Here is an 11,077-nt window from a genome sequence, read left to right as displayed (position 1 = left end):
TGTATGCACAAATTTAGGGGGAGCTCATACTATAGGTTGTGATTTTGAGACTAACATGTGTTACAAGTAATATCTTTTGTAGTCTCATGGAGTAATCTATAAATCCCCGACGGTATGCAATGATTAAAAGTTTTAATTGGTATTATTATCAAATCATTTATTCATTTAAGTTACCTAAATGCATAATATGGCTTAAGTTTCTTACCTTGATATATTGTCTAGTGTGCATGTATTGTCACATACCTATAAGTGGTTCATCACAAGTGGGTCTAATCATATGCACACACATAAGGCGAGTTAAGACCATATTATGTGAGTTTCATGAATTGTGATCTAGATCCATTCCTACAAGTGGTATCATTTTATAGGATAATGATTTATGAAGCTCTCTTCCATTTGCTCTAACATTTTCTCTTGAAGTCAACATGTGTTTGTAGCTTTTTTGAGATTGTTGACAAATGAGGAGAATTTTAGTGACCAAAGCAAGATGACATGCCTAGGTGAAGAATAAGCAAGAAAGCAAAATACATAGAGATGCCAAGGTCTATAAAGGGGGAGAAGAAGATACAAGAAGCGCGCAAGACATCTACAAGTGGTATCAATGCTATAAGTGTATCAAGAGCATGCAAAGCAAGGAGTTCTTATATGGGTCTGTGACACCCTACTTTACAACTACACATATTTTATTCGAATATGGAAAATTTTGGCAGTATTTCCTCTATAGTTACGGTATAACTGACCACACACTTCACAGGCAGACAATATATGATATAAACAACGTCACCACAACATATATCTATCTACACCATATACAAGATTACTTCTTCAAGTACAAAGCTTATTACAGCACAAAAGACATACTACCCAAAAACATGGTTTTCAAACAAAGTTTAGATTATCAATATTGTGATGAGGTGGTGCGTGTAACTACCAAGTTCCATCCCCAAAAATGTATGTCGACAACCTAAGCGTACCTGTAAAAGATTTAACAGGGGTGAGACAAGCTCAGCAAGTAACGGCTATGAATAAATACATATCTCACCTGGTTAAGAGTATTTTAGAAACAACCATTTTTCTCACAATGTAAAGCCAAAACACATGAGTTTAAAGAGAATATCTTTCCACTTGATGAAGTATTTGTCAAGAGAACAACAACGACAATCTCCAACACAGTGTCTCACAAAATCATAGCATTTAACTTCTAGGATTCTGCATTCTTCAAATATCATATAAATGTAAGAATGCTATGATGCAACTCCATTTGAGAGTTTTGCGCTGGACGATGCCAACCTCTCATGCAACTCCATGTACCGGTACGAGTCACGCACGATGGTAGTGACCGGCCTTTATCATCATATGAGATGCATAAATGCATATGTATGTGATGAGCAATGTTGGCCTGATCTTCCGATAGGTAGTGATAAGTCGGTGGGTGAAGAACTCGACGTTGATGATCCAAAGGCTTCGACCAGAACAGATCGTCTCCCTTGCAATCACTACACCACAGCTCCGATGGTTATCAACCGTGTCGCGCGGTTGACCTCGCCAAGAAGGCTCAATCCCTGCAAGCGTACCGAGAACACAAGCAAGAACGTAGAAGATGCAATCTAAAATATTGCGAATTGAATTCAAGCACTCGAAGTCGGGGTTCCACAAACACTTGCGGCGGCCTAGTCGGTCCGGAACAAGAGCGAAAATCTCACAACTGTGTGTAGATCAATATCTAAGCAAAACCCAACCCTAATTAGGGCGGCGGCTACTGTATATAAAAGACTAGGGTCGGCCAAGGACCCCTGGACGCGTCCCTAATGGACTCCAACATGATACACGGCCCAACGGCCCAAAAGATGGTGGCATAGCACCCTAACAGATTCTGGATGTTCACTTATTTCGATGATTTCCGTTGACTCAGAAAGAATTTGGACATGGTACCAGTACCGTTGGAAAGCTTATCTCCTTAGCTTTCCAACCATGTGTAGAACGTCAAAAACGGAGTCTGTAAGCGTCCTGGGCGACGATTTTAGTGCGGACTGGTCCTGAACTCCGAAACGGACTCGAACTGGATTGGGCCTCCACCTTGGCTTGGGCGCCCTTGCTGTTCTTCTCCCGTGTTCCTAAGTAACAATACATCATAATTATTCAGTAGCATCCCATCCTCATCAAAATATAAAGGAACACTAAGAAACAAGCTCACCTCATGATTTAGTTGACGTGCACGAGCTCGTGTCAATAGACCTATTGTTGGATGAATACTCGGTGTGTGTGTATCCGAAAGAGTGATGTCCTCATCATCCTCCCCCTCTTGAATTGGAGTCGTCCTCGACGTAATGTCATCTTCTTATCCCAAGTAAGGCTTTAAATCTGAAATGTTAAATGTGGGACTAACCCCATAATCTGCAGGCAACTCAAGCTTATATGCATTATCATTGATCTTTTCCACAATTTTAAAAGGACCATCAGCTCGAGGCAGCAATTTAGACTTTCTCAAATCAGGAAACCTATCTTTGCGCAAATGTAACCACACAAGATCACCAATTTCAAAAGTAATATGTTTCCGACCTTGGCTACCATAAGTTCTATACTTCTCATTCATCTTTTCAATATTTTTCTTAGTCAACTCATGCATTTTCAGAATCAAATCAGCACGTGTCTTAGAATCAAAATTCAATTTCTCGGATGTTGGTAAAGGAAGTAAATCAATAGGGGTACGGGGGTTAAAACCATACACTACCTGAAACGGATTTACCTTGGTGGTGGAGTGAACTGATCTGTTGTAAGCGAACTTAATATGCGGTAGACACTCTTCCCACATCCTCAAATTTTTCTTCAAAACAGCCCGCAACATGGTGGATAATGTGCGGTTCACAACCTCTGTTTGTCCATCGGTTTGAGGGTGACATGTCATCGAAAACAGCAGCTTTGTCCCAAGTTTATTCCAAAGTGTCCTCCAAAAGTGGCTCAAAAATTTTGCATCACGATCCGAAACAATAGTGTTAGGCACTCCATGCAAGCGAATGATTTCCCTGAAAAACAAATCAGCTATGTTTGTAGCATCATTGCTCTTGTGACAAGGTATAAAATATGCCATTTTTGAAAAACGATCCACAACGACAAATATACTATCCCTCCCCCTCTTGGTCCTAGGCAATCCTAAAACAAAATCCATAGAAATATCCTCCCAAGGCACACTAGGAACAGGAAGAGGCATATAAAGTCCATGTGGGTTCAAGCGAGACTTAGCTTTATTGCAAGTAGTGTAGCGTGCCACGTAGCGCTCGACGTCGTGCCTCATCTTAGGCCAAAAGAAGTGAGTAGCCAGTACATCCTCGGTCTTCTTCACTCCAAAATGTCCCATCAAACCACCTCCATGCGCTTCCTGCAAGAACAATAGGCGAATAGAGCTAGCTGGGATGCATAGCCTGTTAGCACGGTATAGTAATCCATCATTCAGCACATATTTATTCCAAGTTTTTCCTTCTTTACAATGTTCGAAAGCATCTTTAAAGTCCAAATCAGTAGCATATAATCCTTTAATTGTTTCTAAACCAAAAATCTTATGATCGAGTTGGGACAACATGGTATAACGTCTAGATAACGCATCTGCAATGACATTGTCTTTACCTTTCTTGTGTTTAATGATATAAGGAAAAGACTCTATAAATTCAACCCATTTAGCATGACGTTTGTTCAGTTTGGCTTGGCTTCTAATATGTTTCAAAGCTTCATGATCAGAATGAATAATAAACTCCTTAGGCCAAAGATAATGTTGCCATGTTTCTAAAACTCGCACTAAAGCATACAACTCCTTATCATAAATCGAATAATTAAGAGATGGCCCATTCAATTTCTCACTAAAATAAGCAACGGGTTTACCTCCTTGTAGTAGCACTCCTCTAATTCTAATGCTGCTGGCATCACATTCTAACTCAAAAGTCTTACCAAAGTCCGGAAGTTGGAGTAGAGGTGCATGCGTAAGCTTATCTTTCAGCATATTAAAAGCTTGTTCTTGTGCTGGCCCCCATTGGAACGGAACGCCCTTCTTTGTCAACTCATTGAGTGGGGCAGCAATGGTGCTAAAATCTCTCACAAAACGCCGATAGAACCCTGCAAGGCCATGAAAGCTTCTCACCTGTGTGATAGTCCCAGGGGTCGGCCAGCTCTTAATGGCTTCAATTTTAGCTTCATCCACTTCAATTCCCTGTGGAGTAACAACATAGCCAAGAAAAGCAACTCTATTCGTGCAAAAGGTGCACTTGTCAAGGTTAGCAAACAAACGTGCCTCTCTCAAAGCAGTAAAAACAGCACGTAGATGATCAATGTGTTCTTCATATGACTTGCTATAGATCAAAATATCATCAAAGTACACCACCACAAATCTTCCTATGAAAGCACGTAAAACCTCATTCATCAATCTCATGAAAGTGCTAGGTGCATTAGTTAAACCAAAAGGCATCACTAACCACTCATATAGACCGAACTTAGTTTTGAAAGCAGTTTTCCATTCATCTCCCAATTTCATTCTTATTTGGTGGTAACCACTACGCAAGTCAATCTTTGTGAAAATAATAGAACCACTCAACTCATCAAGCATGTCGTCGAGCCTAGGAATAGGGTGACGATACCTTATTGTGATATTATTAATGGCTCTACAATCAACACACATGCGCCATGTACCATCTTTCTTAAGAACCAAAAGAACAGGAACAGCACAAGGACTAAGGCTCTCTTGTACGTACCCACGGTCCAAAAGGTCTTGGACTTGTCGCTGAATTTTCTTAGTCTCCTCTGGATTGGTCCTATATGCAGCGTGGTTTGGCAAAGTCGCTCCCGGGATCAAATCTATTTGGTGCTCTATCCCTCTCAATGGTGGTAGCCCCGGGGGTATCTCAGCTGGAAAGACATCCTTATACTCCTGCAAAAGGTTAGTGACAGCAGCAGGCAAAGAACTAGCTATATCATCAATTGAAAATAAAACCTCTTTGCATACGAAAGCATAGCACAAAGTATCATTATCTTGAATTTCAGCAAGGTCAGATTTAGTAGCAAGCATAACACCACCCTTTAACTTAATGCCTTTGGACCTAGGTGTGTTCTTCTCTTTCTTAGGTGAAAAAACAGATTGAGCTACTTGCTGATTTTCATATTCCAAAACACGTTCTTTCTTTTCTTTTTCAGCTAAAGCTTTATCACATTGCACAATTTCAGCAGGTGTCAAAGGAAGTAAAGAGATTTTCTTTCCCTTGTGCATGAGAGAGTATTTATTACTTCTACCATGGTGTGTAGCATCGGTATCAAATTCCCAAGGACGGTCTAACAAAAGTGAACATGCTTGCATAGGCACTACATCAAAATCAGCATAATCATGGTAGGAACCAATAGAAAAATGTACTCTCACAGATTGTGTTACCTTAACCTTACCGCTATTATTGAACCACTGAATGTAGTATGGATGAGGATGTGCACGTGTTGGCAAGGAAAGATTCTTCACAAGATCGGAGCTCAAGAGGTTGTTGCAACTCCCGCCATCAATTATGGTACGAACACGTGCATCTTTGACAATGAGGAATGTCTGGAATAGATTATGGTGTTGTAGCTGCTCTGCTTGCCCCATTTGAGAACTCAAAACTCGCTTCACAATGAAGGTGCGTGCTGCATAACTCTCCGTGGCAGCGGTACCACTAATCTCCTCCCCCTCACTATCCATGTCATGATCGGCTGCAAGATTAGCTTCAAATGCATATTCTTCCTCGACATCACTATGACTAACATATCCACCATCTGCTGTTGCGGAGTATGCTCGCTGGCTTGGGCAATCCTTCATGACGTGGCCAATACCTTGGCAGCGACAGCACACAATGCCCATTGTACGACCCGTGGTAGCTGCACCTGAAGAAGAGCGTGGCATTGGATCCTGCGAAACAGTAGATTTACTCACCTCACGTGATGGTTGTGGTGCTCCTGCTGAACGCGCCCAAGTGTTGGAGGAGGGGGCAGCAGATTGTGTAGATGTAGAAGGGAATGTTGTTGCTTGTCCTGGTGGTACTCGTGAAGTAGATGTACTCCCAAAATTGTTCCGCAATTTCTGCACCTGTTGTCGACCCTGCAGTTCTTTTTCTGCCAAGATAGCAAAATGGAACAATCTATTGGTAGTATTGTAATCTTTGTAATCAACAAGGTCCTGAATTTCACGTCTCAACCCGGAGTAAAAACGAATCATGGTATCCTCATCATCCTCTTGTATACTACAACAAAGCATAGCAATTTGAAGCTCTTGATAGTAATCATGCACAGATTTAGAACCTTGATTTAAGCGCTGCAATTTCTTTTTCAATTCACGTGTATAATCAGGAGGAATAAATCTATTGCGCATGGCACGCTTTAGTCTAGGCCATGATTCAGGTTCTAAGCCACTAGAAACTAGACCATTCCACCAAATAATAGCATAATTCGTGAACTCACAAGTGGCTAGTCTAACTCTATGCATTTCAGGAACCATATGAGAACTATACTTTTGATCAACCGTCATTTCCGAATTCAAATAAGCATCAGCATCATATGCACCATCAAAAGGAGGCATTGAAAACTTAATCTTAGAATAAGGATCATTGCGACCGTTGGGATTAACATTATTACCTCCATTACCTTGACGACGTTGTTGTTGGCCACGACGTAATTGTTCAGCATGAGGACGTTGCTCAGCACGCGCATCTTGCCCAACAAAAACCTCACCATCTTCTTGGTCACCATCATTAGTATCATCATCATCATCATGTGAATGGTCATCATCCTGTGGTGGCTGTCGCAACTCAAGGTCGTTGACTCACGTGACGAGGTTAGCAATGCTTGTTCTAATGTCTGTCAATAGCCTAGTATGCTCCTGCAAGGCTTTATTGAGTTCTTTCTTGGATACACAATCCTTAAAATCCGACGTAGAGCCATCACCTGACATGGTTAGTAGAAAACAAAGGACAACAAATATTATCCCTATCAATTACTAGGCTGTGGAAGGTGGAATCACACACACTCAAGCGTCTTACCACGCTCTTACAAATGTTCTTACCAACGCAGCAAGGAGGAACAACCGGTGACGAGTCTGGAAGCGTGGGATGATTGCAAGAGTGAACCTGTTCGGATCAAATGAGGTGGAGCTTGGAAGGCACAATATGGTAGCAAGGGTTAGCAATAATTGTAATCAGAAGAGCAAAGCTAAATAAGTGTCCAAAGTATGAATCATAGTTGTTGATCTATCACGTGTCCCTAGTCCTAGCACAACAGCTGAAACAAAGCTAAAAAGGATGATCAGAGAAAGACACAGCAAACAGCACAATTATCTGGGTGTTCTCTATGTGCTCCTCTTTTTTGTCTTTTAGCACTAGTAGGAATCACGAAATTTTATTTTTTCTCGTATTTTTCTGATATTTTTTTCTGAACTAGGAGCACACAAGCAACAACCACAGAAATTTTCAGCTCAAACAGATGCAAGATGTGGCCTACAGAAAATCAAGCACGTTCTCTGAAAAGCGTGCGGAAACTTCGCGGCTCGAATACTCAATCTTCCAAGCCGAATGTTGGCCTGATCTTCCGATAGGTAGTGATAAGTCGGTGGGTGAAGAACTCGACGTTGATGATCCAAAGGCTTCGACCCGAACAGATCGTCTCCCTTGCAATCACTACACCACAGCTCCGATGGTTATCAACCGTGTCGCGCGGTTGACCTCGCCAAGAAGGCACAATCCCTGCAAGCGTACCGAGAACACAAGCAAGAACATAGAAGATGCAATCTGAAATATTGCGAATTGAATTCAAGCACTCGAAGTCGGGGTTCCACAAACACTTGCGGCGGCCTAGTCGGTCCGGAACAAGAGCGAAAATCTCACAACTGTGTGTAGTTCAATGTCTAAGCAAAACCCAATCCTAATTAGGGCGGCGGCTACTGTATATAAAAGACTAGGGTCGGCCAAGGACCCCTAGACGCGTCCCTAATGGACTCCAACACGATACACGGCCCAACGGCCCAAAAGATGGTGGCACAGCACCCTGACAGATTCTGGAAGTTCACTTGTTTCGATGATTCCTGTTGACTCAGAAAGAATTTGGACATGGTACAAGTACCGTTGGAAAGCTTATCTCCTTAGCTTTCCAACCATGTGTAGAACGTCAAAAACGGAGTCCGTATGCGTCCTGGGCGACGATTTTAGTGCGGACTGGTCCTGGACTCCGAAACGGACTCGAACTGGATTGGGCCTCCACCTTGGCTTGGGCGCCCTTGCTATTCTTCTCCCGTGTTCCTAAGTAACAATACATCATAATTATTCAGTAGCATCCCATCCTCATCAAAATATAAAGGAACACTAAGGAACGAGCTCACCTCATGATTTAGTTGACGTGCACGAGCTCGTGTCAATGGACCTATTGTTGGAGGAATACTCGGTGTGTGTGTGTCCGAAAGAGTGATGTCCTCATCAGTATGCATCTGAATTGACGTCAATTCTTATATTCTTCTTTTGATGACTCATGTTGCATAACATTGCAAATGATTCAGGCCGCCACAACATATTCAAAATCGATATAAAAGACTGAATTTAAGTTTGACAGAATGTAATGTCATCCATGCTCGGAATATATTAGAGAATATTGAATACTTCAATTTTACTTGCAAAGAAGTAAGACATGAATATAAACATAGCACTGAAATCACCCCCACGTTACTTGCCTTTTACCGAAGGCGATGAAGGAATTTCGATTAGGTACGTCCGGAAGTATTACCACCTGCACAGGTATATTATTAGCACTAAAACACATTTAAAACACATAAAATGTGAAGCATCATTCCTACGCCTGAAAATGTCGCATCTACGCCTATATTTCGGAAAACCGAATAGAAAACCGTATCATATGAAATGATACACTATTTCCAATTCAGAGTCGAATCAAAGTTCTCACTAATTAGACTTTGCTCCGTTGAAAGAAATGAATGTTTCGACTTGGATGTCGTATCTTCGAATCAATAAGGATTATCGAAACGAAACGGACTATTGATCACATGAAATGATACGACAGGAATTGATTGATTTAATCTAACCATAAATGTCTAGGATTTTCTGAGAAATCACCTTCGAAAGAATCGACGAGGAATCTAACAAAATTACGAATTTTCCAACTTTTCCCTCTTTTTCTTTCCTTTTCTTTTCTTTTCTTTTCTCTTTCTTTTCTTTCCTTCTCTCTCCTTTTTCTTTTCCTCTCTTCTTCCTCTTTCCTTTTCTTTCTTCCCTAGCTTTCTTCTTTGCTGGTTCTTGCTTTCCCTCTCTTTCGGTTAACGCATACACACGGGGAGAGAGAGAGCACGTCACAGAGAGTACGGTGGCTGACGGTCGGCAACGGTGCGCGGTGCAGCACGATAGAGCGCGGCGCGACGGCGACGGCGAGGCAGCGACTGCGCAGCGCAACACGACGGCGGCGAGTGGCAGTGGCCGGTGACCAGTGGGCGAGCGGACGGCGGCGCGCAGGCGGTGGCGACAGTGGGCTGGCAGCGGAGGCGCGGCGCAGAGGCGGCGGGGAGGTGGTTCGACCGACGACGGCGGCCGGCGGCGTAGCACGGTGCAGAGGGTGCGCAGGAGAGAGAGAGAGAGACGCAAGAGGGAGCGAGAAGGCTCTGGATGGATGGGTCGGGTTGACAACCGACCCATCCGTCGTTTATAATATTTTTTTATAATAATCAACGGTTTAGATTTATTGGGCCTGTAACGGGTCACAAAGTGCTCGAAACAGACATATGAATAGCAAAATGGCTTCGTCTCGACGAGATGAACGCAACCACGGTCTCCAATTGTCCATACGAGCAGCGGATCAAAAAGTCAACTATTTGGTCAAATCTCTTTTTTTTCTCTCTCAATTATTCGGTATTACATTCTCCCTCCCTTAAAAGAATTCGTCCCCGAATTCTGTCGCTTCCATGGCAACTATGGAATGGAGGTAAAATATTTCAAAACTTATGACTCACCTGTCTTAAAGAGCTCAGGATACTTCTTGCGTATTTGTTCTTCAAGTTCCCAAGTTGCTTCTCGTTCTGATTGATTTGTCCAAAGGACTCTCACAAACTTGATAATTCTCCATCTCATGATTCGCTTTGAGAAATCCAGAATGCGTACTGGGTGGCACTTTATGGTCAGGTCTTTCTCTATCATGATTGATTCAACATTAATTTTATGCTCAGGGTCTCTCAGATATTTTCTTAGCATAGAAACATGGAAGACATTATGTACTCCACTCATTGAGTCTGGTAATTCAAGACGGTACGCCAAACTGCCTACTCGGGCTGTGATTAGAAATGGGCCAATGTACCTCAGGTTAAGCTTTCGAGAGATACCAAAACGTACAGCACCTTTGGTTGGCGACACTCTGAGAAGAACATAGTCGCCAATTGTAAATTCTAGGTCTCGTCTCCGGATATTTGCATAGCTCTTCTGTCGACTTTGAGCAGCCAACAGGTTTTGACGTATTTGGTATACCTTTTCTGAGGTTTGCTGGACCAAATTTTGACCAAGTAGTGATCTCTCTCCGATGGAGTCCCAACACAAAGGGGAAACACACCTTCGACCATACAAGGCCTCAAAAGGAGCCATCTGAATACTAGCTTGATAGCTATTATTATAAGCAAATTCTGCTAGGGCTAGATAATCCTCCCAATTGCCTTTCCAAGATAAGACACAAGCACGAAGCATATCCTCCAAAGTTTGAATGGTCCGCTCTGACTGACCATCCGTCTGAGGGTGGAAGGTTGTGCTAAGAGAAAGTTTTGTGCCCAAGGCACTTTGCAAACTTTGCCAAAACTGAGATATTAATTTGGAATCCCGATCTGAAATGATCGATTTTGGCACATCATGCAACCTCACTACTTCCTTGATATACAAGGGAGCTAAATCATGTGCCGAACTGGTTGTCTTCATTGGGATGAAATGTGCGGATTTGGTAAGCCTATCCATGATAACCCAAATAGCATCTCTGCCTCAAGGTGAATGGGCAACCCGATTATGAAGTCCATAGTGATATGTTCCCATTTCCATTATGGGATTTCCAA

This window comes from Phragmites australis, chromosome 9, assembly GCF_958298935.1.
Source record: "Phragmites australis chromosome 9, lpPhrAust1.1, whole genome shotgun sequence".
Classification (NCBI taxonomy): domain Eukaryota; kingdom Viridiplantae; phylum Streptophyta; class Magnoliopsida; order Poales; family Poaceae; genus Phragmites; species Phragmites australis.
The sequence above is the reverse complement of the archived record's forward strand: the minus strand, read 5'-3'. Positions refer to the sequence as shown.